The sequence below is a fragment of the Schistocerca piceifrons genome, chromosome 2 (assembly GCF_021461385.2).
Source record: "Schistocerca piceifrons isolate TAMUIC-IGC-003096 chromosome 2, iqSchPice1.1, whole genome shotgun sequence".
Lineage (NCBI taxonomy): Eukaryota > Metazoa > Arthropoda > Insecta > Orthoptera > Acrididae > Schistocerca > Schistocerca piceifrons.
Window position 1 is genome coordinate 646,053,683 of NC_060139.1, and position 23,158 is coordinate 646,076,840.

Consider the following 23,158-nt stretch of genomic DNA (forward strand, 5'->3'; position numbering starts at 1 on the left):
TAAGTCGTGGAAAAGAATGCACAGCACCTTTCTCATTTGCATTAGACGACACTGCATGTCGATACAATGCTTATTCCTGCGGTAAATAGGTGGGCCGGTGATTTTGCCCCGATCGGATATCGACGTGGACGGATGCTGTCATTAAACGATTCGCGAGTGGGAGCTTGGTCGGCTGCACTGCAGCTTGGCATAAGACGTTAACACCGGCCCAGTACGATGTTTTGAATGCGTTTTCGAATCGACAAATGTCTTCTTTCCGCAAGCACTAGCCCAAGACACAGCTGTTGTACCAGCAGACGAGGTGGCCGAGTGGTTAAGGCGTTGGACTGCTAATCCAATGTGCTCTGCACGCGTGGGTTCGAATCCCATCCTCGTCGATGAATTTTACGTGAAGCACGCGTTTGCGGTCACTCCTTCTCCGTGCGAAACGCCACTCAGTAGTAACAACGACGCGTGTACGTGGCAGATAGCGTGTGTATGAAATACGAGACAAAACTGCCAACCAGATGAAAGCGCACAACATTCCATAGCGTATGCCCTTCGAATTAAACATCATTTCGAGATCTACAAACCAATGAAATTTCGGCTGCAGCTAAGAGTATGTTGGTATTTGCGAACGACGAGCTCTTATTTATATTTAAGTGCATACCTGTCGCAGTCATTTTAACGTATCGAGCCTATAATAATCCATCTGTAGCACAACTGTCGCCCACCGACAGTTAGTTTCAAGTGAGGCCGCCATCTACAGAAGCGATTTGGCAGGGCCTACTGGAGAGACTTGACTTTGCAGCCATCCGTCGCTAGTGGCTGACCAAACACCAAGCTCCATCGCAAACAGCAGGACAATCTTGGGCTAGGGGGAACGTCAAAACCTTGCAAGCAATATCAGTGTAGCGTATCGAGCTGTACGTTTCGTTGCAGTAAGTCGTGGAAAAGAATGCACAGCACCTTTCTCATTTGCATTAGACGACACTGCATGTCGATACAATGCTTATTCCTGCGGTAAATAGGTGGGCCGGTGATTTTGCCCCGATCGGATATCGACGTGGACGGATGCTGTCATTAAACGATTCGCGAGTGGGAGCTTGGTCGGCTGCACTGCAGCTTGGCATAAGACGTTAACACCGGCCCAGTACGATGTTTTGAATGCGTTTTCGAATCGACAAATGTCTTCTTTCCGCAAGCACTAGCCCAAGACACAGCTGTTGTACCAGCAGACGAGGTGGCCGAGTGGTTAAGGCGTTGGACTGCTAATCCAATGTGCTCTGCACGCGTGGGTTCGAATCCCATCCTCGTCGATGAATTTTACGTGAAGCACGCGTTTGCGGTCAATCCTTCTCCGTGCGAAACGCCACTCAGTAGTAACAACGACGCGTGTACGTGGCAGGTAGCGTGTGTATGAAATACGAGACAAAACTGCCTACCAGATGAAAGCGCACAACATTCCATAGCGTATGCCCTTCGAATTAAACATCATTTCGAGATCTACAAACCAATCAAATTTCGGCTGCAGCTAAGAGTATGTTGGTATTTGCGAACGACGAGCTCTTATTTATATTTAAGTGCATACCTGTCGCAGTCATTTTAACGTATCGAGCCTATAATAATCCATCTGTAGCACAACTGTCGCCTTCCGACAGTTAGTTTCAAGTGAGGCCGCCATCTACAGAAGCGATTTGGCAGGGCCTACTGGAGAGACTTGACTTTGCAGCCATCCGTCGCTAGTGGCCGACCAAACACCAAGCTCCATCGCAAACAGCAGGACAATCTTGGGCTAGGGGGAACGTCAAAACCTTGCAAGCAATATCAGTGTAGCGTATCGAGCTGTACGTTTCGTTGCAGTAAGTCGTGGAAAAGAATGCACAGCACCTTTCTCATTTGCATTAGACGACACTGCATGTCGATACAATGCTTATTCCTGCGGTAAATAGGTGGGCCGGTGATTTTGCCCCGATCGGATATCGACGTGGACGGATGCTGTCATTAAACGATTCGCGAGTGGGAGCTTGGTCGGCTGCACTGCAGCTTGGCATAAGACGTTATCACCGGCCCAGTACGATGTTTTGAATGCGTTTTCGAATCGACAAATGTCTTCTTTCCGCAAGCACTAGCCCAAGACACAGCTGTTGTACCAGCAGACGAGGTGGCCGAGTGGTTAAGGCGTTGGACTGCTAATCCAATTTGCTCTGCACGCGTGGGTTCGAATCCCATCCTCGTCGATGAATTTTACGTGAAGCACGCGTTTGCGGTCAATCCTTCTCCGTGCGAAACGCCACTCAGTAGTAACAACGACGCGTGTACGTGGCAGGTAGCGTGTGTATGAAATACGAGACAAAACTGCCTACCAGATGAAAGCGCACAACATTCCATAGCGTATGCCCTTCGAATTAAACATCATTTCGAGATCTACAAACCAATCAAATTTCGGCTGCAGCTAAGAGTATGTTGGTATTTGCGAACGACGAGCTCTTATTTATATTTAAGTGCATACCTGTCGCAGTCATTTTAACGTATCGAGCCTATAATAATCCATCTGTAGCACAACTGTCGCCTTCCGACAGTTAGTTTCAAGTGAGGCCGCCATCTACAGAAGCGATTTGGCAGGGCCTACTGGAGAGACTTGACTTTGCAGCCATCCGTCGCTAGTGGCCGACCAAACACCAAGCTCCATCGCAAACAGCAGGACAATCTTGGGCTAGGGGGAACGTCAAAACCTTGCAAGCAATATCAGTGTAGCGTATCGAGCTGTACGTTTCGTTGCAGTAAGTCGTGGAAAAGAATGCACAGCACCTTTCTCATTTGCATTAGACGACACTGCATGTCGATACAATGCTTATTCCTGCGGTAAATAGGTGGGCCGGTGATTTTGCCCCGATCGGATATCGACGTGGACGGATGCTGTCATTAAACGATTCGCGAGTGGGAGCTTGGTCGGCTGCACTGCAGCTTGGCATAAGACGTTATCACCGGCCCAGTACGATGTTTTGAATGCGTTTTCGAATCGACAAATGTCTTCTTTCCGCAAGCACTAGCCCAAGACACAGCTGTTGTACCAGCAGACGAGGTGGCCGAGTGGTTAAGGCGTTGGACTGCTAATCCAATGTGCTCTGCACGCGTGGGTTCGAATCCCATCCTCGTCGATGAATTTTACGTGAAGCACGCGTTTGCGGTCAATCCTTCTCCGTGCGAAACGCCACTCAGTAGTAACAACGACGCGTGTACGTGGCAGGTATCGTGTGTATGAAATACGAGACAAAACTGCCTACCAGATGAAAGCGCACAACATTCCATAGCGTATGCCCTTCGAATTAAACATCATTTCGAGATCTACAAACCAATCAAATTTCGGCTGCAGCTAAGAGTATGTTGGTATTTGCGAACGACGAGCTCTTATTTATATTTAAGTGCATACCTGTCGCAGTCATTTTAACGTATCGAGCCTATAATAATCCATCTGTAGCACAACTGTCGCCTTCCGACAGTTAGTTTCAAGTGAGGCCGCCATCTACAGAAGCGATTTGGCAGGGCCTACTGGAGAGACTTGACTTTGCAGCCATCCGTCGCTAGTGGCCGACCAAACACCAAGCTCCATCGCAAACAGCAGGACAATCTTGGGCTAGGGGGAACGTCAAAACCTTGCAAGCAATATCAGTGTAGCGTATCGAGCTGTACGTTTCGTTGCAGTAAGTCGTGGAAAAGAATGCACAGCACCTTTCTCATTTGCATTAGACGACACTGCATGTCGATACAATGCTTATTCCTGCGGTAAATAGGTGGGCCGGTGATTTTGCCCCGATCGGATATCGACGTGGACGGATGCTGTCATTAAACGATTCGCGAGTGGGAGCTTGGTCGGCTGCACTGCAGCTTGGCATAAGACGTTATCACCGGCCCAGTACGATGTTTTGAATGCGTTTTCGAATCGACAAATGTCTTCTTTCCGCAAGCACTAGCCCAAGACACAGCTGTTGTACCAGCAGACGAGGTGGCCGAGTGGTTAAGGCGTTGGACTGCTAATCCAATTTGCTCTGCACGCGTGGGTTCGAATCCCATCCTCGTCGATGAATTTTACGTGAAGCACGCGTTTGCGGTCAATCCTTCTCCGTGCGAAACGCCACTCAGTAGTAACAACGACGCGTGTACGTGGCAGGTAGCGTGTGTATGAAATACGAGACAAAACTGCCTACCAGATGAAAGCGCACAACATTCCATAGCGTATGCCCTTCGAATTAAACATCATTTCGAGATCTACAAACCAATCAAATTTCGGCTGCAGCTAAGAGTATGTTGGTATTTGCGAACGACGAGCTCTTATTTATATTTAAGTGCATACCTGTCGCAGTCATTTTAACGTATCGAGCCTATAATAATCCATCTGTAGCACAACTGTCGCCTTCCGACAGTTAGTTTCAAGTGAGGCCGCCATCTACAGAAGCGATTTGGCAGGGCCTACTGGAGAGACTTGACTTTGCAGCCATCCGTCGCTAGTGGCCGACCAAACACCAAGCTCCATCGCAAACAGCAGGACAATCTTGGGCTAGGGGGAACGTCAAAACCTTGCAAGCAATATCAGTGTAGCGTATCGAGCTGTACGTTTCGTTGCAGTAAGTCGTGGAAAAGAATGCACAGCACCTTTCTCATTTGCATTAGACGACACTGCATGTCGATACAATGCTTATTCCTGCGGTAAATAGGTGGGCCGGTGATTTTGCCCCGATCGGATATCGACGTGGACGGATGCTGTCACTAAACGATTCGCGAGTGGGAGCTTGGTCGGCTGCACTGCAGCTTGGCATAAGACGTTAACACCGGCCCAGTACAATGTTTTGAATGCGTTTTCGAATCGACAAATGTCTTCTTTCCCCAAGCACTAGCCCAAGACACAGCTGTTGTACCAGCAGACGAGGTGGCCGAGTGGTTAAGGCGTTGGACTGCTAATCCAATGTGCTCTGCACGCGTGGGTTCGAATCCCATCCTCGTCGATGAACTTTACGTGAAGCACGCGTTTGCGGTCACTCCTCCTCCGTGCGAAACGCCACTCAGTAGTAACAACGACGCGTGTACGTGGCAGATAGCGTGTGTATGAAATACGAGACAAAACTGCCTACCAGATGAAAGCGCACAACATTCCATAGCGTATGCCCTTCGAATTAAACATCATTTCGAGATCTACAAACCAATCAAATTTCGGGTGCAGCTAAGAGTATGTTGGTATTTGCGAACGACGAGCTCTTATTTATATTTAAGTGCATACCTGTCGCAGTCATTTTAACGTATCGAGCCTATAATAATCCATCTGTAGCACAACTGTCGCCTTCCGACAGATAGTTTCAAGTGAGGCCGCCATCTAGAGAAGCGATTTGGCAGGGCCTACTGGAGAGACTTGACTTTGCAGCCATCCGTCGCTAGTGGCCGACCAAACACCAAGCTCCATCGCAAACAGCAGGACAATCTTGGGCTAGGGGGAACGTCAAAACCTTGCAAGCAATATCAGTGTAGCGTATCGAGCTGTACGTTTCGTTGCAGTAAGTCGTGGAAAAGAATGCACAGCACCTTTCTCATTTGCATTAGACGACACTGCATGTCGATACAATGCTTATTCCTGCGGTAAATAGGTGGGCCGGTGATTTTGCCCCGATCGGATATCGACGTGGACGGATGCTGTCATTAAACGATTCGCGAGTGGGAGCTTGGTCGGCTGCACTGCAGCTTGGCATAAGACGTTAACACCGGCCCAGTACGATGTTTTGAATGCGTTTTCGAATCGACAAATGTCTTCTTTCCGCAAGCACTAGCCCAAGACACAGCTGTTGTACCAGCAGACGAGGTGGCCGAGTGGTTAAGGCGTTGGACTGCTAATCCAATGTGCTCTGCACGCGTGGGTTCGAATCCCATCCTCGTCGATGAATTTTACGTGAAGCACGCGTTTGCGGTCACTCCTCCGTGCGAAACGCCACTCAGTAGTAACAACGACGCGTGTACGTGGCAGATAGCGTGTGTATGAAATACGAGACAAAACTGCCTACCAGATGAAAGCGCACAACATTCCATAGCGTATGCCCTTCGAATTAAACATCATTTCGAGATCTACAAACCAATCAAATTTCGGCTGCAGCTAAGAGTATGTTGGTATTTGCGAACGACGAGCTCTTATTTATATTTAAGTGCATACCTGTCGCAGTCATTTTAACGTATCGAGCCTATAATAATCCATCTGTAGCACAACTGTCGCCTTCCGACAGTTAGTTTCAAGTGAGGCCGCCATCTACAGAAGCGATTTGGCAGGGCCTACTGGAGAGACTTGACTTTGCAGCCATCCGTCGCTAGTGGCCGACCAAACACCAAGCTCCATCGCAAACAGCAGGACAATCTTGGGCTAGGGGGAACGTCAAAACCTTGCAAGCAATATCAGTGTAGCGTATCGAGCTGTACGTTTCGTTGCAGTAAGTCGTGGAAAAGAATGCACAGCACCTTTCTCATTTGCATTAGACGACACTGCATGTCGATACAATGCTTATTCCTGCGGTAAATAGGTGGGCCGGTGATTTTGCCCCGATCGGATATCGACGTGGACGGATGCTGTCATTAAACGATTCGCGAGTGGGAGCTTGGTCGGCTGCACTGCAGCTTGGCATAAGACGTTAACACCGGCCCAGTACGATGTTTTGAATGCGTTTTCGAATCGACAAATGTCTTCTTTCGGCAAGCACTAGCCCAAGACACAGCTGTTGTACCAGCAGACGAGGTGGCCGAGTGGTTAAGGCGTTGGACTGCTAATCCAATGTGCTCTGCACGCGTGGGTTCGAATCCCATCCTCGTCGATGAATTTTACGTGAAGCACGCGTTTGCGGTCACTCCTTCTCCGTGCGAAACGCCACTCAGTAGTAACAACGACGCGTGTACGTGGCAGATAGCGTGTGTATGAAATACGAGACAAAACTGCCTACCAGATGAAAGCGCACAACATTCCATAGCGTATGCCCTTCGAATTAAACATCATTTCGAGATCTACAAACCAATCAAATTTCGGCTGCAGCTAAGAGTATGTTGGTATTTGCGAACGACGAGCTCTTATTTATATTTAAGTGCATACCTGTCGCAGTCATTTTAACGTATCGAGCCCATAATAATCCATCTGTAGCACAACTGTCGCCTTCCGACAGTTAGTTTCAAGTGAGGCCGCCATCTACAGAAGCGATTTGGCAGGGCCTACTGGAGAGACTTGACTTTGCATCCATCCGTCGCTAGTGGCCGACCAAACACCAAGCTCCATCGCAAACAGCAGGACAATCTTGGGCTAGGGGGAACGTCAAAACCTTGCAAGCAATATCAGTGTAGCGTATCGAGCTGTACGTTTCGTTGCAGTAAGTCGTGGAAAAGAATGCACAGCACCTTTCTCATTTGCATTAGACGACACTGCATGTCGATACAATGCTTATTCCTGCGGTAAATAGGTGGGCCGGTGATTTTGCCCCGATCGGATATCGACGTGGACGGATGCTGTCACTAAACGATTCGCGAGTGGGAGCTTGGTCGGCTGCACTGCAGCTTGGCATAAGACGTTAACACCGGCCCAGTACAATGTTTTGAATGCGTTTTCGAATCGACAAATGTCTTCTTTCCGGAAGCACTAGCCCAAGACACAGCTGTTGTACCAGCAGACGAGGTGGCCGAGTGGTTAAGGCGTTGGACTGCTAATCCAATGTGCTCTGCACGCGTGGGTTCGAATCCCATCCTCGTCGATGAACTTTACGTGAAGCACGCGTTTGCGGTCACTCCTTCTCCGTGCGAAACGCCACTCAGTAGTAACAACGACGCGTGTACGTGGCAGATAGCGTGTGTATGAAATACGAGACAAAACTGCCTACCAGATGAAAGCGCACAACATTCCATAGCGTATGCCCTTCGAATTAAACATCATTTCGAGATCTACAAACCAATCAAATTTCGGCTGCAGCTAAGAGTATGTTGGTATTTGCGAACGACGAGCTCTTATTTATATTTAAGTGCATACCTTTCGCAGTCATTTTAACGTATCGAGCCTATAATAATCCATCTGTAGCACAACTGTCGCCTTCCGACAGTTAGTTTCAAGTGAGGCCGCCATCTACAGAAGCGATTTGGCAGGGCCTACTGGAGAGACTTGACTTTGCAGCCATCCGTCGCTAGTGGCCGACCAAACACCAAGCTCCATCGCAAACAGCAGGACAATCTTGGGCTAGGGGGAACGTCAAAACCTTGCAAGCAATATCAGTGTAGCGTATCGAGCTGTACGTTTCGTTGCAGTAAGTCGTGGAAAAGAATGCACAGCACCTTTCTCATTTGCATTAGACGACACTGCATGTCGATACAATGCTTATTCCTGCGGTAAATAGGTGGGCCGGTGATTTTGCCCCGATCGGATATCGACGTGGACGGATGCTGTCACTAAACGATTCGCGAGTGGGAGCTTGGTCGGCTGCACTGCAGCTTGGCATAAGACGTTAACACCGGCCCAGTACAATGTTTTGAATGCGTTTTCGAATCGACAAATGTCTTCTTTCCGGAAGCACTAGCCCAAGACACAGCTGTTGTACCAGCAGACGAGGTGGCCGAGTGGTTAAGGCGTTGGACTGCTAATCCAATGTGCTCTGCACGCGTGGGTTCGAATCCCATCCTCGTCGATGAACTTTACGTGAAGCACGCGTTTGCGGTCACTCCTTCTCCGTGCGAAACGCCACTCAGTAGTAACAACGACGCGTGTACGTGGCAGATAGCGTGTGTATGAAATACGAGACAAAACTGCCTACCAGATGAAAGCGCACAACATTCCATAGCGTATGCCCTTCGAATTAAACATCATTTCGAGATCTACAAACCAATCAAATTTCGGCTGCAGCTAAGAGTATGTTGGTATTTGCGAACGACGAGCTCTTATTTATATTTAAGTGCATACCTTTCGCAGTCATTTTAACGTATCGAGCCTATAATAATCCATCTGTAGCACAACTGTCGCCTTCCGACAGTTAGTTTCAAGTGAGGCCGCCATCTACAGAAGCGATTTGGCAGGGCCTACTGGAGAGACTTGACTTTGCAGCCATCCGTCGCTAGTGGCCGACCAAACACCAAGCTCCATCGCAAACAGCAGGACAATCTTGGGCTAGGGGGAACGTCAAAACCTTGCAAGCAATATCAGTGTAGCGTATCGAGCTGTACGTTTCGTTGCAGTAAGTCGTGGAAAAGAATGCACAGCACCTTTCTCATTTGCATTAGACGACACTGCATGTCGATACAATGCTTATTCCTGCGGTAAATAGGTGGGCCGGTGATTTTGCCCCGATCGGATATCGACGTGGACGGATGCTGTCACTAAACGATTCGCGAGTGGGAGCTTGGTCGGCTGCACTGCAGCTTGGCATAAGACGTTAACACCGGCCCAGTACAATGTTTTGAATGCGTTTTCGAATCGACAAATGTCTTCTTTCCGCAAGCACTAGCCCAAGACACAGCTGTTGTACCAGCAGACGAGGTGGCCGAGTGGTTAAGGCGTTGGACTGCTAATCCAATGTGCTCTGCACGCGTGGGTTCGAATCCCATCCTCGTCGATGAACTTTACGTGAAGCACGCGTTTGCGGTCACTCCTCCTCCGTGCGAAACGCCACTCAGTAGTAACAACGACGCGTGTACGTGGCAGATAGCGTGTGTATGAAATACGAGACAAAACTGCCTACCAGATGAAAGCGCACAACATTCCATAGCGTATGCCCTTCGAATTAAACATCATTTCGAGATCTACAAACCAATCAAATTTCGGGTGCAGCTAAGAGTATGTTGGTATTTGCGAACGACGAGCTCTTATTTATATTTAAGTGCATACCTGTCGCAGTCATTTTAACGTATCGAGCCTATAATAATCCATCTGTAGCACAACTGTCGCCTTCCGACAGATAGTTTCAAGTGAGGCCGCCATCTAGAGAAGCGATTTGGCAGGGCCTACTGGAGAGACTTGACTTTGCAGCCATCCGTCGCTAGTGGCCGACCAAACACCAAGCTCCATCGCAAACAGCAGGACAATCTTGGGCTAGGGGGAACGTCAAAACCTTGCAAGCAATATCAGTGTAGCGTATCGAGCTGTACGTTTCGTTGCAGTAAGTCGTGGAAAAGAATGCACAGCACCTTTCTCATTTGCATTAGACGACACTGCATGTCGATACAATGCTTATTCCTGCGGTAAATAGGTGGGCCGGTGATTTTGCCCCGATCGGATATCGACGTGGACGGATGCTGTCATTAAACGATTCGCGAGTGGGAGCTTGGTCGGCTGCACTGCAGCTTGGCATAAGACGTTAACACCGGCCCAGTACGATGTTTTGAATGCGTTTTCGAATCGACAAATGTCTTCTTTCCGCAAGCACTAGCCCAAGACACAGCTGTTGTACCAGCAGACGAGGTGGCCGAGTGGTTAAGGCGTTGGACTGCTAATCCAATGTGCTCTGCACGCGTGGGTTCGAATCCCATCCTCGTCGATGAATTTTACGTGAAGCACGCGTTTGCGGTCACTCCTCCGTGCGAAACGCCACTCAGTAGTAACAACGACGCGTGTACGTGGCAGATAGCGTGTGTATGAAATACGAGACAAATCTGCCTACCAGATGAAAGCGCACAACATTCCATAGCGTATGCCCTTCGAATTAAACATCATTTCGAGATCTACAAACCAATCAAATTTCGGCTGCAGCTAAGAGTATGTTGGTATTTGCGAACGACGAGCTCTTATTTATATTTAAGTGCATACCTGTCGCAGTCATTTTAACGTATCGAGCCTATAATAATCCATCTGTAGCACAACTGTCGCCTTCCGACAGTTAGTTTCAAGTGAGGCCGCCATCTACAGAAGCGATTTGGCAGGGCCTACTGGAGAGACTTGACTTTGCAGCCATCCGTCGCTAGTGGCCGACCAAACACCAAGCTCCATCGCAAACAGCAGGACAATCTTGGGCTAGGGGGAACGTCAAAACCTTGCAAGCAATATCAGTGTAGCGTATCGAGCTGTACGTTTCGTTGCAGTAAGTCGTGGAAAAGAATGCACAGCACCTTTCTCATTTGCATTAGACGACACTGCATGTCGATACAATGCTTATTCCTGCGGTAAATAGGTGGGCCGGTGATTTTGCCCCGATCGGATATCGACGTGGACGGATGCTGTCATTAAACGATTCGCGAGTGGGAGCTTGGTCGGCTGCACTGCAGCTTGGCATAAGACGTTAACACCGGCCCAGTACGATGTTTTGAATGCGTTTTCGAATCGACAAATGTCTTCTTTCGGCAAGCACTAGCCCAAGACACAGCTGTTGTACCAGCAGACGAGGTGGCCGAGTGGTTAAGGCGTTGGACTGCTAATCCAATGTGCTCTGCACGCGTGGGTTCGAATCCCATCCTCGTCGATGAATTTTACGTGAAGCACGCGTTTGCGGTCACTCCTTCTCCGTGCGAAACGCCACTCAGTAGTAACAACGACGCGTGTACGTGGCAGATAGCGTGTGTATGAAATACGAGACAAAACTGCCTACCAGATGAAAGCGCACAACATTCCATAGCGTATGCCCTTCGAATTAAACATCATTTCGAGATCTACAAACCAATCAAATTTCGGCTGCAGCTAAGAGTATGTTGGTATTTGCGAACGACGAGCTCTTATTTATATTTAAGTGCATACCTGTCGCAGTCATTTTAACGTATCGAGCCTATAATAATCCATCTGTAGCACAACTGTCGCCTTCCGACAGTTAGTTTCAAGTGAGGCCGCCATCTACAGAAGCGATTTGGCAGGGCCTACTGGAGAGACTTGACTTTGCAGCCATCCGTCGCTAGTGGCCGACCAAACACCAAGCTCCATCGCAAACAGCAGGACAATCTTGGGCTAGGGGGAACGTCAAAACCTTGCAAGCAATATCAGTGTAGCGTATCGAGCTGTACGTTTCGTTGCAGTAAGTCGTGGAAAAGAATGCACAGCACCTTTCTCATTTGCATTAGACGACACTGCATGTCGATACAATGCTTATTCCTGCGGTAAATAGGTGGGCCGGTGATTTTGCCCCGATCGGATATCGACGTGGACGGATGCTGTCATTAAACGATTCGCGAGTGGGAGCTTGGTCGGCTGCACTGCAGCTTGGCATAAGACGTTAACACCGGCCCAGTACGATGTTTTGAATGCGTTTTCGAATCGACAAATGTCTTCTTTCGGCAAGCACTAGCCCAAGACACAGCTGTTGTACCAGCAGACGAGGTGGCCGAGTGGTTAAGGCGTTGGACTGCTAATCCAATGTGCTCTGCACGCGTGGGTTCGAATCCCATCCTCGTCGATGAATTTTACGTGAAGCACGCGTTTGCGGTCACTCCTTCTCCGTGCGAAACGCCACTCAGTAGTAACAACGACGCGTGTACGTGGCAGATAGCGTGTGTATGAAATACGAGACAAAACTGCCTACCAGATGAAAGCGCACAACATTCCATAGCGTATGCCCTTCGAATTAGACATCATTTCGAGATCTACAAACCAATCAAATTTCGGCTGCAGCTAAGAGTATGTTGGTATTTGCGAACGACGAGCTCTTATTTATATTTAAGTGCATACCTGTCGCAGTCATTTTAACGTATCGAGCCCATAATAATCCATCTGTAGCACAACTGTCGCCTTCCGACAGTTAGTTTCAAGTGAGGCCGCCATCTACAGAAGCGATTTGGCAGGGCCTACTGGAGAGACTTGACTTTGCAGCCATCCGTCGCTAGTGGCCGACCAAACACCAAGCTCCATCGCAAACAGCAGGACAATCTTGGGCTAGGGGGAACGTCAAAACCTTGCAAGCAATATCAGTGTAGCGTATCGAGCTGTACGTTTCGTTGCAGTAAGTCGTGGAAAAGAATGCACAGCACCTTTCTCATTTGCATTAGACGACACTGCATGTCGATACAATGCTTATTCCTGCGGTAAATAGGTGGGCCGGTGATTTTGCCCCGATCGGATATCGACGTGGACGGATGCTGTCATTAAACGATTCGCGAGTGGGAGCTTGGTCGGCTGCACTGCAGCTTGGCATAAGACGTTAACACCGGCCCAGTACGATGTTTTGAATGCGTTTTCGAATCGACAAATGTCTTCTTTCGGCAAGCACTAGCCCAAGACACAGCTGTTGTACCAGCAGACGAGGTGGCCGAGTGGTTAAGGCGTTGGACTGCTAATCCAATGTGCTCTGCACGCGTGGGTTCGAATCCCATCCTCGTCGATGAATTTTACGTGAAGCACGCGTTTGCGGTCACTCCTTCTCCGTGCGAAACGCCACTCAGTAGTAACAACGACGCGTGTACGTGGCAGATAGCGTGTGTATGAAATACGAGACAAAACTGCCTACCAGATGAAAGCGCACAACATTCCATAGCGTATGCCCTTCGAATTAAACATCATTTCGAGATCTACAAACCAATCAAATTTCGGCTGCAGCTAAGAGTATGTTGGTATTTGCGAACGACGAGCTCTTATTTATATTTAAGTGCATACCTGTCGCAGTCATTTTAACGTATCGAGCCCATAATAATCCATCTGTAGCACAACTGTCGCCTTCCGACAGTTAGTTTCAAGTGAGGCCGCCATCTACAGAAGCGATTTGGCAGGGCCTACTGGAGAGACTTGACTTTGCATCCATCCGTCGCTAGTGGCCGACCAAACACCAAGCTCCATCGCAAACAGCAGGACAATCTTGGGCTAGGGGGAACGTCAAAACCTTGCAAGCAATATCAGTGTAGCGTATCGAGCTGTACGTTTCGTTGCAGTAAGTCGTGGAAAAGAATGCACAGCACCTTTCTCATTTGCATTAGACGACACTGCATGTCGATACAATGCTTATTCCTGCGGTAAATAGGTGGGCCGGTGATTTTGCCCCGATCGGATATCGACGTGGACGGATGCTGTCACTAAACGATTCGCGAGTGGGAGCTTGGTCGGCTGCACTGCAGCTTGGCATAAGACGTTAACACCGGCCCAGTACAATGTTTTGAATGCGTTTTCGAATCGACAAATGTCTTCTTTCCGCAAGCACTAGCCCAAGACACAGCTGTTGTACCAGCAGACGAGGTGGCCGAGTGGTTAAGGCGTTGGACTGCTAATCCAATGTGCTCTGCACGCGTGGGTTCGAATCCCATCCTCGTCGATGAACTTTACGTGAAGCACGCGTTTGCGGTCACTCCTTCTCCGTGCGAAACGCCACTCAGTAGTAACAACGACGCGTGTACGTGGCAGATAGCGTGTGTATGAAATACGAGACAAAACTGCCTACCAGATGAAAGCGCACAACATTCCATAGCGTATGCCCTTCGAATTAAACATCATTTCGAGATCTACAAACCAATCAAATTTCGGCTGCAGCTAAGAGTATGTTGGTATTTGCGAACGACGAGCTCTTATTTATATTTAAGTGCATACCTGTCGCAGTCATTTTAACGTATCGAGCCTATAATAATCCATCTGTAGCACAACTGTCGCCTTCCGACAGTTAGTTTCAAGTGAGGCCGCCATCTACAGAAGCGATTTGGCAGGGCCTACTGGAGAGACTTGACTTTGCAGCCATCCGTCGCTAGTGGCCGACCAAACACCAAGCTCCATCGCAAACAGCAGGACAATCTTGGGCTAGGGGGAACGTCAAAACCTTGCAAGCAATATCAGTGTAGCGTATCGAGCTGTACGTTTCGTTGCAGTAAGTCGTGGAAAAGAATGCACAGCACCTTTCTCATTTGCATTAGACGACACTGCATGTCGATACAATGCTTATTCCTGCGGTAAATAGGTGGGCCGGTGATTTTGCCCCGATCGGATATCGACGTGGACGGATGCTGTCATTAAACGATTCGCGAGTGGGAGCTTGGTCGGCTGCACTGCAGCTTGGCATAAGACGTTAACACCGGCCCAGTACGATGTTTTGAATGCGTTTTCGAATCGACAAATGTCTTCTTTCGGCAAGCACTAGCCCAAGACACAGCTGTTGTACCAGCAGACGAGGTGGCCGAGTGGTTAAGGCGTTGGACTGCTAATCCAATGTGCTCTGCACGCGTGGGTTCGAATCCCATCCTCGTCGATGAATTTTACGTGAAGCACGCGTTTGCGGTCACTCCTTCTCCGTGCGAAACGCCACTCAGTAGTAACAACGACGCGTGTACGTGGCAGATAGCGTGTGTATGAAATACGAGACAAAACTGCCTACCAGATGAAAGCGCACAACATTCCATAGCGTATGCCCTTCGAATTAAACATCATTTCGAGATCTACAAACCAATCAAATTTCGGCTGCAGCTAAGAGTATGTTGGTATTTGCGAACGACGAGCTCTTATTTATATTTAAGTGCATACCTGTCGCAGTCATTTTAACGTATCGAGCCCATAATAATCCATCTGTAGCACAACTGTCGCCTTCCGACAGTTAGTTTCAAGTGAGGCCGCCATCTACAGAAGCGATTTGGCAGGGCCTACTGGAGAGACTTGACTTTGCATCCATCCGTCGCTAGTGGCCGACCAAACACCAAGCTCCATCGCAAACAGCAGGACAATCTTGGGCTAGGGGGAACGTCAAAACCTTGCAAGCAATATCAGTGTAGCGTATCGAGCTGTACGTTTCGTTGCAGTAAGTCGTGGAAAAGAATGCACAGCACCTTTCTCATTTGCATTAGACGACACTGCATGTCGATACAATGCTTATTCCTGCGGTAAATAGGTGGGCCGGTGATTTTGCCCCGATCGGATATCGACGTGGACGGATGCTGTCACTAAACGATTCGCGAGTGGGAGCTTGGTCGGCTGCACTGCAGCTTGGCATAAGACGTTAACACCGGCCCAGTACAATGTTTTGAATGCGTTTTCGAATCGACAAATGTCTTCTTTCCGCAAGCACTAGCCCAAGACACAGCTGTTGTACCAGCAGACGAGGTGGCCGAGTGGTTAAGGCGTTGGACTGCTAATCCAATGTGCTCTGCACGCGTGGGTTCGAATCCCATCCTCGTCGATGAACTTTACGTGAAGCACGCGTTTGCGGTCACTCCTTCTCCGTGCGAAACGCCACTCAGTAGTAACAACGACGCGTGTACGTGGCAGATAGCGTGTGTATGAAATACGAGACAAAACTGCCTACCAGATGAAAGCGCACAACATTCCATAGCGTATGCCCTTCGAATTAAACATCATTTCGAGATCTACAAACCAATCAAATTTCGGCTGCAGCTAAGAGTATGTTGGTATTTGCGAACGACGAGCTCTTATTTATATTTAAGTGCATACCTGTCGCAGTCATTTTAACGTATCGAGCCTATAATAATCCATCTGTAGCACAACTGTCGCCTTCCGACAGTTAGTTTCAAGTGAGGCCGCCATCTACAGAAGCGATTTGGCAGGGCCTACTGGAGAGACTTGACTTTGCAGCCATCCGTCGCTAGTGGCCGACCAAACACCAAGCTCCATCGCAAACAGCAGGACAATCTTGGGCTAGGGGGAACGTCAAAACCTTGCAAGCAATATCAGTGTAGCGTATCGAGCTGTACGTTTCGTTGCAGTAAGTCGTGGAAAAGAATGCACAGCACCTTTCTCATTTGCATTAGACGACACTGCATGTCGATACAATGCTTATTCCTGCGGTAAATAGGTGGGCCGGTGATTTTGCCCCGATCGGATATCGACGTGGACGGATGCTGTCATTAAACGATTCGCGAGTGGGAGCTTGGTCGGCTGCACTGCAGCTTGGCATAAGACGTTAACACCGGCCCAGTACGATGTTTTGAATGCGTTTTCGAATCGACAAATGTCTTCTTTCGGCAAGCACTAGCCCAAGACACAGCTGTTGTACCAGCAGACGAGGTGGCCGAGTGGTTAAGGCGTTGGACTGCTAATCCAATGTGCTCTGCACGCGTGGGTTCGAATCCCATCCTCGTCGATGAATTTTACGTGAAGCACGCGTTTGCGGTCACTCCTTCTCCGTGCGAAACGCCACTCAGTAGTAACAACGACGCGTGTACGTGGCAGATAGCGTGTGTATGAAATACGAGACAAAACTGCCTACCAGATGAAAGCGCACAACATTCCATAGCGTATGCCCTTCGAATTAAACATCATTTCGAGATCTACAAACCAATCAAATTTCGGCTGCAGCTAAGAGTATGTTGGTATTTGCGAACGACGAGCTCTTATTTATATTTAAGTGCATACCTGTCGCAGTCATTTTAACGTATCGAGCCCATAATAATCCATCTGTAGCACAACTGTCGCCTTCCGACAGTTAGTTTCAAGTGAGGCCGCCATCTACAGAAGCGATTTGGCAGGGCCTACTGGAGAGACTTGACTTTGCATCCATCCGTCGCTAGTGGCCGACCAAACACCAAGCTCCATCGCAAACAGCAGGACAATCTTGGGCTAGGGGGAACGTCAAAACCTTGCAAGCAATATCAGTGTAGCGTATCGAGCTGTACGTTTCGTTGCAGTAAGTCGTGGAAAAGAATGCACAGCACCTTTCTCATTTGCATTAGACGACACTGCATGTCGATACAATGCTTATTCCTGCGGTAAATAGGTGGGCCGGTGATTTTGCCCCGATCGGATATCGACGTGGACGGATGCTGTCACTAAACGATTCGCGAGTGGGAGCTTGGTCGGCTGCACTGCAGCTTGGCATAAGACGTTAACACCGGCCCAGTACAATGTTTTTAATGCGTTTTCGAATCGACAAATGTCTTCTTTCCGCAAGCACTAGCCCAAGACACAGCTGTTGTACCAGCAGACGAGGTGGCCGAGTGGTTAAGGCGTTGGACTGCTAATCCAATGTGCTCTGCACGCGTGGGTTCGAATCCCATCCTCGTCGATGAACTTTACGTGAAGCACGCGTTTGCGGTCACTCCTTCTCCGTGCGAAACGCCACTCAGTAGTAACAACGACGCGTGTACGTGGCAGATAGCGTGTGTATGAAATACGAGACAAAACTGCCTACCAGATGAAAGCGCACAACATTCCATAGCGTATGCCCTTCGAATTAAACATCATTTCGAGATCTACAAACCAATCAAATTTCGGCTGCAGCTAAGAGTATGTTGGTATTTGCGAACGACGAGCTCTTATTTATATTTAAGTGCATACCTGTCGCAGTCATTTTAACGTATCGAGCCTATAATAATCCATCTGTAGCACAACTGTCGCCTTCCGACAGTTAGTTTCAAGTGAGGCCGCCATCTACAGAAGCGATTTGGCAGGGCCTACTGGAGAGACTTGACTTTGCAGCCATCCGTCGCTAGTGGCCGACCAAACACCAAGCTCCATCGCAAACAGCAGGACAATCTTGGGCTAGGGGGAACGTCAAAACCTTGCAAGCAATATCAGTGTAGCGTATCGAGCTGTACGTTTCGTTGCAGTAAGTCGTGGAAAAGAATGCACAGCACCTTTCTCATTTGCATTAGACGACACTGCATGTCGATACAATGCTTATTCCTGCGGTAAATAGGTGGGCCGGTGATTTTGCCCCGATCGGATATCGACGTGGACGGATGCTGTCATTAAACGATTCGCGAGTGGGAGCTTGGTCGGCTGCACTGCAGCTTGGCATAAGACGTTAACACCGGCCCAGTACGATGTTTTGAATGCGTTTTCGAATCGACAAATGTCTTCTTTCGGCAAGCACTAGCCCAAGACACAGCTGTTGTACCAGCAGACGAGGTGGCCGAGTGGTTAAGGCGTTGGACTGCTAATCCAATGTGCTCTGCACGCGTGGGTTCGAATCCCATCCTCGTCGATGAATTTTACGTGAAGCACGCGTTTGCGGTCACTCCTTCTCCGTGCGAAACGCCACTCAGTAGTAACAACGACGCGTGTACGTGGCAGATAGCGTGTGTATGAAATACGAGACAAAACTGCCTACCAGATGAAAGCGCACAACATTCCATAGCGTATGCCCTTCGAATTAAACATCATTTCGAGATCTACAAACCAATCAAATTTCGGCTGCAGCTAAGAGTATGTTGGTATTTGCGAACGACGAGCTCTTATTTATATTTAAGTGCATACCTGTCGCAGTCATTTTAACGTATCGAGCCTATAATAATCCATCTGTAGCACAACTGTCGCCTTCCGACAGTTAGTTTCAAGTGAGGCCGCCATCTACAGAAGCGATTTGGCAGGGCCTACTGGAGAGACTTGACTTTGCAGCCATCCGTCGCTAGTGGCCGACCAAACACCAAGCTCCATCGCAAACAGCAGGACAATCTTGGGCTAGGGGGAACGTCAAAACCTTGCAAGCAATATCAGTGTAGCGTATCGAGCTGTACGTTTCGTTGCAGTAAGTCGTGGAAAAGAATGCACAGCACCTTTCTCATTTGCATTAGACGACACTGCATGTCGATACAATGCTTATTCCTGCGGTAAATAGGTGGGCCGGTGATTTTGCCCCGATCGGATATCGACGTGGACGGATGCTGTCATTAAACGATTCGCGAGTGGGAGCTTGGTCGGCTGCACTGCAGCTTGGCATAAGACGTTAACACCGGCCCAGTACGATGTTTTGAATGCGTTTTCGAATCGACAAATGTCTTCTTTCGGCAAGCACTAGCCCAAGACACAGCTGTTGTACCAGCAGACGAGGTGGCCGAGTGGTTAAGGCGTTGGACTGCTAATCCAATGTGCTCTGCACGCGTGGGTTCGAATCCCATCCTCGTCGATGAATTTTACGTGAAGCACGCGTTTGCGGTCACTCCTTCTCCGTGCGAAACGCCACTCAGTAGTAACAACGACGCGTGTACGTGGCAGATAGCGTGTGTATGAAATACGAGACAAAACTGCCTACCAGATGAAAGCGCACAACATTCCATAGCGTATGCCCTTCGAATTAAACATCATTTCGAGATCTACAAACCAATCAAATTTCGGCTGCAGCTAAGAGTATGTTGGTATTTGCGAACGACGAGCTCTTATTTATATTTAAGTGCATACCTGTCGCAGTCATTTTAACGTATCGAGCCCATAATAATCCATCTGTAGCACAACTGTCGCCTTCCGACAGTTAGTTTCAAGTGAGGCCGCCATCTACAGAAGCGATTTGGCAGGGCCTACTGGAGAGACTTGACTTTGCATCCATCCGTCGCTAGTGGCCGACCAAACACCAAGCTCCATCGCAAACAGCAGGACAATCTTGGGCTAGGGGGAACGTCAAAACCTTGCAAGCAATATCAGTGTAGCGTATCGAGCTGTACGTTTCGTTGCAGTAAGTCGTGGAAAAGAATGCACAGCACCTTTCTCATTTGCATTAGACGACACTGCATGTCGATACAATGCTTATTCCTGCGGTAAATAGGTGGGCCGGTGATTTTGCCCCGATCGGATATCGACGTGGACGGATGCTGTCACTAAACGATTCGCGAGTGGGAGCTTGGTCGGCTGCACTGCAGCTTGGCATAAGACGTTAACACCGGCCCAGTACAATGTTTTGAATGCGTTTTCGAATCGACAAATGTCTTCTTTCCGCAAGCACTAGCCCAAGACACAGCTGTTGTACCAGCAGACGAGGTGGCCGAGTGGTTAAGGCGTTGGACTGCTAATCCAATGTGCTCTGCACGCGTGGGTTCGAATCCCATCCTCGTCGATGAACTTTACGTGAAGCACGCGTTTGCGGTCACTCCTTCTCCGTGCGAAACGCCACTCAGTAGTAACAACGACGCGTGTACGTGGCAGATAGCGTGTGTATGAAATACGAGACAAAACTGCCTACCAGATGAAAGCGCACAACATTCCATAGCGTATGCCCTTCGAATTAAACATCATTTCGAGATCTACAAACCAATCAAATTTCGGCTGCAGCTAAGAGTATGTTGGTATTTGCGAACGACGAGCTCTTATTTATATTTAAGTGCATACCTGTCGCAGTCATTTTAACGTATCGAGCCTATAATAATCCATCTGTAGCACAACTGTCGCCTTCCGACAGTTAGTTTCAAGTGAGGCCGCCATCTACAGAAGCGATTTGGCAGGGCCTACTGGAGAGACTTGACTTTGCAGCCATCCGTCGCTAGTGGCCGACCAAACACCAAGCTCCATCGCAAACAGCAGGACAATCTTGGGCTAGGGGGAACGTCAAAACCTTGCAAGCAATATCAGTGTAGCGTATCGAGCTGTACGTTTCGTTGCAGTAAGTCGTGGAAAAGAATGCACAGCACCTTTCTCATTTGCATTAGACGACACTGCATGTCGATACAATGCTTATTCCTGCGGTAAATAGGTGGGCCGGTGATTTTGCCCCGATCGGATATCGACGTGGACGGATGCTGTCATTAAACGATTCGCGAGTGGGAGCTTGGTCGGCTGCACTGCAGCTTGGCATAAGACGTTAACACCGGCCCAGTACGATGTTTTGAATGCGTTTTCGAATCGACAAATGTCTTCTTTCGGCAAGCACTAGCCCAAGACACAGCTGTTGTACCAGCAGACGAGGTGGCCGAGTGGTTAAGGCGTTGGACTGCTAATCCAATGTGCTCTGCACGCGTGGGTTCGAATCCCATCCTCGTCGATGAATTTTACGTGAAGCACGCGTTTGCGGTCACTCCTTCTCCGTGCGAAACGCCACTCAGTAGTAACAACGACGCGTGTACGTGGCAGATAGCGTGTGTATGAAATACGAGACAAAACTGCCTACCAGATGAAAGCGCACAACATTCCATAGCGTATGCCCTTCGAATTAAACATCATTTCGAGATCTACAAACCAATCAAATTTCGGCTGCAGCTAAGAGTATGTTGGTATTTGCGAACGACGAGCTCTTATTTATATTTAAGTGCATACCTGTCGCAGTCATTTTAACGTATCGAGCCCATAATAATCCATCTGTAGCACAACTGTCGCCTTCCGACAGTTAGTTTCAAGTGAGGCCGCCATCTACAGAAGCGATTTGGCAGGGCCTACTGGAGAGACTTGACTTTGCATCCATCCGTCGCTAGTGGCCGACCAAACACCAAGCTCCATCGCAAACAGCAGGACAATCTTGGGCTAGGGGGAACGTCAAAACCTTGCAAGCAATATCAGTGTAGCGTATCGAGCTGTACGTTTCGTTGCAGTAAGTCGTGGAAAAGAATGCACAGCACCTTTCTCATTTGCATTAGACGACACTGCATGTCGATACAATGCTTATTCCTGCGGTAAATAGGTGGGCCGGTGATTTTGCCCCGATCGGATATCGACGTGGACGGATGCTGTCACTAAACGATTCGCGAGTGGGAGCTTGGTCGGCTGCACTGCAGCTTGGCATAAGACGTTAACACCGGCCCAGTACAATGTTTTTAATGCGTTTTCGAATCGACAAATGTCTTCTTTCCGCAAGCACTAGCCCAAGACACAGCTGTTGTACCAGCAGACGAGGTGGCCGAGTGGTTAAGGCGTTGGACTGCTAATCCAATGTGCTCTGCACGCGTGGGTTCGAATCCCATCCTCGTCGATGAACTTTACGTGAAGCACGCGTTTGCGGTCACTCCTTCTCCGTGCGAAACGCCACTCAGTAGTAACAACGACGCGTGTACGTGGCAGATAGCGTGTGTATGAAATACGAGACAAAACTGCCTACCAGATGAAAGCGCACAACATTCCATAGCGTATGCCCTTCGAATTAAACATCATTTCGAGATCTACAAACCAATCAAATTTCGGCTGCAGCTAAGAGTATGTTGGTATTTGCGAACGACGAGCTCTTATTTATATTTAAGTGCATACCTGTCGCAGTCATTTTAACGTATCGAGCCTATAATAATCCATCTGTAGCACAACTGTCGCCTTCCGACAGTTAGTTTCAAGTGAGGCCGCCATCTACAGAAGCGATTTGGCAGGGCCTACTGGAGAGACTTGACTTTGCAGCCATCCGTCGCTAGTGGCCGACCAAACACCAAGCTCCATCGCAAACAGCAGGACAATCTTGGGCTAGGGGGAACGTCAAAACCTTGCAAGCAATATCAGTGTAGCGTATCGAGCTGTACGTTTCGTTGCAGTAAGTCGTGGAAAAGAATGCACAGCACCTTTCTCATTTGCATTAGACGACACTGCATGTCGATACAATGCTTATTCCTGCGGTAAATAGGTGGGCCGGTGATTTTGCCCCGATCGGATATCGACGTGGACGGATGCTGT

At 48.8% G+C, this 23,158-nt stretch overlaps 25 non-coding genes across 25 annotated transcripts; all 25 read left to right on the plus strand.

Annotated features, from left to right (window-relative positions):
• The first annotated feature begins 295 nt into the window (after positions 1-295).
• Trnas-gcu lies at positions 296-377 on the plus strand. The gene has a single exon. It is a non-coding gene; the product is annotated as a tRNA-Ser (tRNA).
• Positions 378-1,216: 839 nt separating this feature from the next.
• Positions 1,217-1,298, plus strand: Trnas-gcu. Its single transcript has one exon. It is a non-coding gene; the product is annotated as a tRNA-Ser (tRNA).
• Positions 1,299-2,137: 839 nt separating this feature from the next.
• On the plus strand, positions 2,138-2,219 carry Trnas-gcu. The gene has a single exon. It is a non-coding gene; the product is annotated as a tRNA-Ser (tRNA).
• Positions 2,220-3,058: 839 nt separating this feature from the next.
• Positions 3,059-3,140, plus strand: Trnas-gcu. Its single transcript has one exon. It is a non-coding gene; the product is annotated as a tRNA-Ser (tRNA).
• Positions 3,141-3,979: 839 nt separating this feature from the next.
• Trnas-gcu lies at positions 3,980-4,061 on the plus strand. The gene has a single exon. It is a non-coding gene; the product is annotated as a tRNA-Ser (tRNA).
• An 839-nt stretch (positions 4,062-4,900) lies between these two features.
• On the plus strand, positions 4,901-4,982 carry Trnas-gcu. Its single transcript has one exon. It is a non-coding gene; the product is annotated as a tRNA-Ser (tRNA).
• Positions 4,983-5,821: 839 nt separating this feature from the next.
• Positions 5,822-5,903, plus strand: Trnas-gcu. The gene has a single exon. It is a non-coding gene; the product is annotated as a tRNA-Ser (tRNA).
• Positions 5,904-6,739: 836 nt separating this feature from the next.
• On the plus strand, positions 6,740-6,821 carry Trnas-gcu. The gene has a single exon. It is a non-coding gene; the product is annotated as a tRNA-Ser (tRNA).
• Positions 6,822-7,660: 839 nt separating this feature from the next.
• Positions 7,661-7,742, plus strand: Trnas-gcu. Its single transcript has one exon. It is a non-coding gene; the product is annotated as a tRNA-Ser (tRNA).
• An 839-nt stretch (positions 7,743-8,581) lies between these two features.
• Trnas-gcu lies at positions 8,582-8,663 on the plus strand. Its single transcript has one exon. It is a non-coding gene; the product is annotated as a tRNA-Ser (tRNA).
• Positions 8,664-9,502: 839 nt separating this feature from the next.
• On the plus strand, positions 9,503-9,584 carry Trnas-gcu. The gene has a single exon. It is a non-coding gene; the product is annotated as a tRNA-Ser (tRNA).
• Positions 9,585-10,423: 839 nt separating this feature from the next.
• Positions 10,424-10,505, plus strand: Trnas-gcu. Its single transcript has one exon. It is a non-coding gene; the product is annotated as a tRNA-Ser (tRNA).
• An 836-nt stretch (positions 10,506-11,341) lies between these two features.
• Positions 11,342-11,423, plus strand: Trnas-gcu. The gene has a single exon. It is a non-coding gene; the product is annotated as a tRNA-Ser (tRNA).
• An 839-nt stretch (positions 11,424-12,262) lies between these two features.
• On the plus strand, positions 12,263-12,344 carry Trnas-gcu. Its single transcript has one exon. It is a non-coding gene; the product is annotated as a tRNA-Ser (tRNA).
• Positions 12,345-13,183: 839 nt separating this feature from the next.
• Positions 13,184-13,265, plus strand: Trnas-gcu. The gene has a single exon. It is a non-coding gene; the product is annotated as a tRNA-Ser (tRNA).
• An 839-nt stretch (positions 13,266-14,104) lies between these two features.
• Trnas-gcu lies at positions 14,105-14,186 on the plus strand. The gene has a single exon. It is a non-coding gene; the product is annotated as a tRNA-Ser (tRNA).
• Positions 14,187-15,025: 839 nt separating this feature from the next.
• Trnas-gcu lies at positions 15,026-15,107 on the plus strand. Its single transcript has one exon. It is a non-coding gene; the product is annotated as a tRNA-Ser (tRNA).
• An 839-nt stretch (positions 15,108-15,946) lies between these two features.
• Trnas-gcu lies at positions 15,947-16,028 on the plus strand. The gene has a single exon. It is a non-coding gene; the product is annotated as a tRNA-Ser (tRNA).
• Positions 16,029-16,867: 839 nt separating this feature from the next.
• Trnas-gcu lies at positions 16,868-16,949 on the plus strand. Its single transcript has one exon. It is a non-coding gene; the product is annotated as a tRNA-Ser (tRNA).
• An 839-nt stretch (positions 16,950-17,788) lies between these two features.
• Trnas-gcu lies at positions 17,789-17,870 on the plus strand. The gene has a single exon. It is a non-coding gene; the product is annotated as a tRNA-Ser (tRNA).
• An 839-nt stretch (positions 17,871-18,709) lies between these two features.
• Trnas-gcu lies at positions 18,710-18,791 on the plus strand. Its single transcript has one exon. It is a non-coding gene; the product is annotated as a tRNA-Ser (tRNA).
• An 839-nt stretch (positions 18,792-19,630) lies between these two features.
• Trnas-gcu lies at positions 19,631-19,712 on the plus strand. The gene has a single exon. It is a non-coding gene; the product is annotated as a tRNA-Ser (tRNA).
• Positions 19,713-20,551: 839 nt separating this feature from the next.
• Trnas-gcu lies at positions 20,552-20,633 on the plus strand. The gene has a single exon. It is a non-coding gene; the product is annotated as a tRNA-Ser (tRNA).
• An 839-nt stretch (positions 20,634-21,472) lies between these two features.
• On the plus strand, positions 21,473-21,554 carry Trnas-gcu. Its single transcript has one exon. It is a non-coding gene; the product is annotated as a tRNA-Ser (tRNA).
• Positions 21,555-22,393: 839 nt separating this feature from the next.
• On the plus strand, positions 22,394-22,475 carry Trnas-gcu. The gene has a single exon. It is a non-coding gene; the product is annotated as a tRNA-Ser (tRNA).
• Positions 22,476-23,158: the final 683 nt, after the last annotated feature.